Source organism: Triticum aestivum, chromosome 5B (genome assembly GCF_018294505.1).
Source record: "Triticum aestivum cultivar Chinese Spring chromosome 5B, IWGSC CS RefSeq v2.1, whole genome shotgun sequence".
Lineage (NCBI taxonomy): Eukaryota > Viridiplantae > Streptophyta > Magnoliopsida > Poales > Poaceae > Triticum > Triticum aestivum.
Genome location: NC_057807.1, coordinates 24,781,399 through 24,784,615, shown reverse-complemented (window position 1 = coordinate 24,784,615; position 3,217 = coordinate 24,781,399).

Sequence of the window (3,217 nt, the reverse complement as noted above, 5' to 3'; positions counted from 1 at the left end):
GAACTTATTTTGTCGTCGGCCCTTTTTTGGGGGGGAGGGGGTAGGGAGGGAGGGGGGTGGGTGGTTGGGTGCTACGCGTCCGTCCGACACACACACAACACACACACACACACACAGAGAGAGAGAGAGAGAGAGAGAGAAAGAGAGAGAGAGAGAGAGAGAGAGAGATGAACACAATAACAATCCAATAAGTATAGTGCATCTATTTTTCCAAACCATGCATGTATGACACGAATTCAAAAATACTCCTTCTGTTCCTAAATATTAGTCTTTTAGAGATTTCAACAAGTGACTGCATACAGAGCAAAATGAGTGAATCTACACTCTAAAATATGTCTATATATCCGTATGTGCCAGTCCATTTGAAATCTCTAAAAAACTAATATTTAGGAACGAAGGGAGTAAAATGTAAGACATGCATGGTCCTCAACTTAATATTTAAAATGAACATGAAACTGAAACATGAATATTAAGTCTAGTACTACAGTACATGCAAATGTTGTGTTTAGGTGGAGCTATGATTGTCGGGGGTCAACCCCTCGACCTTAGATAAAATTGTGAAGCTTTGTTTAGAGTTGTTTAGATTATATTTGTCCCCACCCTCCCAACCACCAATTGGTTATGCACCCCCACCCCTCCTCCCTGGGAGAATATCATGTGCCCCCATACCTTAGTTGCTATATGCCGATACGAGTTGCTTGGAGCTTGTAGATCTGAGATATAGGAGCTCACATGATATCTTAATATTTTTATAGGAAACCTTGATGAGTTTGAGAATTGCACGCAATTTGTACAAAAACTACTCAGATGCCCTTGGATCCCATATCCAACAATCTCGAAGCTCGTATCACCGTAGCATCTTAGATGAAGGAGGACATCATATTCTCTTGTATGCAAGAATATCATGTGGTACCACACCTTAGATGCTTTGGTGATACAAGCTCTTCGGAGCCGTTGGATTTGTGACCCAACACCTCCTCGATGGTTTGAATGGTTTTTTGCAGAAAAGCCCCCAAAGAGTTCGGCCACTGCTTACAAGCACAAAGACTGCTCAGATGCCATTGGATCTCAGATTAAACAACCTCGAAGCTCGTATCAACGTAGCATCCAAGCTGCGAGAGCACCTTAAGTTTTCTCGCACGGGACAATATGAGGTGCTCCCGCACTATAGATTCTATGGTGATACGAGTTCACGGAGATCTAATGGCCCATAGTAGGAGGTTTGAATGTTTTTACAATATACGGCTAATAGAGTTTGGGAATTGCGCAGAAAGTACAAGTACTACGCATGTGCCATCTGATCACTGATCATACGACCTAGATGCTCATATCATTGTAGCGGGTAATTAAGCTACGGGGAGCACCTAATATGAGCAACGGGGAGCCGTTGGATCCAAGATGCAGCGGCACACACGAGGCCTGAATGTTTTATTTGCAAAAAAACCTTTGGAGAGTTCGGAAATTGTGCATAATTACAAAGACTACTCCCAAGCCATTGGATCTCACTTCCAACGGTGTAGAAACTTGTATCACCATAGCATCTAAGCTGCGGGGTGGATGTTATATTCTATGCCGCTGTCATTTTTGTTCATAAACTTGCAAAATACGTGTAACTTGTGCCGTTACTTGTCTAACCACGCAAAGTGTTTGTTCAAAAAAACCATCCTACACTGAAATATCGGAACAACACACGGGGGGTCCCACTTGTCATTAATCAAATTTGGACCTAAAACTAACAAATCTAAAAGACGAGATTCAAACTGGTAACCTGGACTACAAAGCGTAAGTCGATAGCCTGAAACAACAACGGTTGTTGGCTTTGTCCCATAACTTGATCTTATACAGTATTACATTGAGTATAGTAGAGGGAGTGCCTCGTCAACACGTGCATGACCGTTGGCTCACTTACCGGTGGGTCCCAGGTTTGCAATCTCTCTCTTCTCTCCATCGTCTAACCTTTGCATGGGCACACACGAAGAGCGGCGCTAGCTTGCCGTGGTGTTATTACAACTAAAAAAATCTTGGAAAATAGAAGAATCGCCTAGAACAAGAGACGTTGTGTCTAGTCGAGATGGAGCTAACCATACCTATCCTCCGTGCCATGTTAGCATGTTGAAGCTGTGTGGCTAGTGGGGTGTTTTCGACCGACTGGCTGGGTCCCAAGGTCGAACCATAGGTACTACGTCTGATACAGTATATTTTTACATGCACATTTTTCCTCCGTGCTGAGACGTGGCACACCCTACCGCGCGGTTTCGGGGTCCTCCCGGGTGCTGCACGCATATATTCTTCCTGACGTGGGATGCCCTACCGCGCATTTTCTAGGTCCTCCTCGATCATAGCGCCGAAGCAAGTAAATGAGTCGTGAAATCACGAAAGACCACCTTTCCCGCCGAGTACATTAGTGAAGCACGGTGGCTAGCTAGTTGGGCTAGTTCGACCAGTTAGCTAGGCCGCCACCACATTTGTTTTTTCACCCCTTTTTTATCTACTTTCCGGCAGGTAAATTTAAATATCCACTGTGACGTTTCTCTGTTTGGGTGCGACATGATTTTTAATTTTTTGTGATTGATGGGAGAAGGCACGATAGGATTTTTAAATTTTTGATTGACGGGAGCATACGCGGCAACAATTAGTCACGATGACTCCGCCTGTAAAACCCACTGCTCCCTGATGTGAGAAGTCAACGACTGGTGTTTGACCATGGTGAAAACCAAAAGATTCCCGGTCCTCGGCTGGCTCCCACTGCCTTCCCGTAGATTGCATTGCCTTTCAGCCGTTTCTCCCCCTTTGCTTCCTCTCCCCATTGCTTCTACCTGGTGCCATGGCGGCACAGCAGATCACGGAGTCTGAGGTGAGGCGCCTGACACAGGAGCTTTAGGACAAGGATGCAGAGCTCAGGGCCAAGGACGTGGAGCTCCGTGAGCTCAAGAAGGAGAGGAGTGCCATGCTCCTCCATTAAGTGCGGTAGTTCACGGAGCATGAAAAGCGGCAGGCGTCCACCACAAAGATGCTCGAGGCATCGACGACATTGCTGCAGAAAGCGGGAGATACGTTAGGCCATCAGGGGAGCCGGCTGGAGCACAAGCGGGACGATCGTGACGAGGTCTAGGATCGCCTCAGCCACTTGGTGAACCAAGTTGCCACGCACGTGTTGCGGCTGCACGATGCCTATCGTCGTGCCAGCATGGTCAGGCTAAACCCATTCGACCACCCG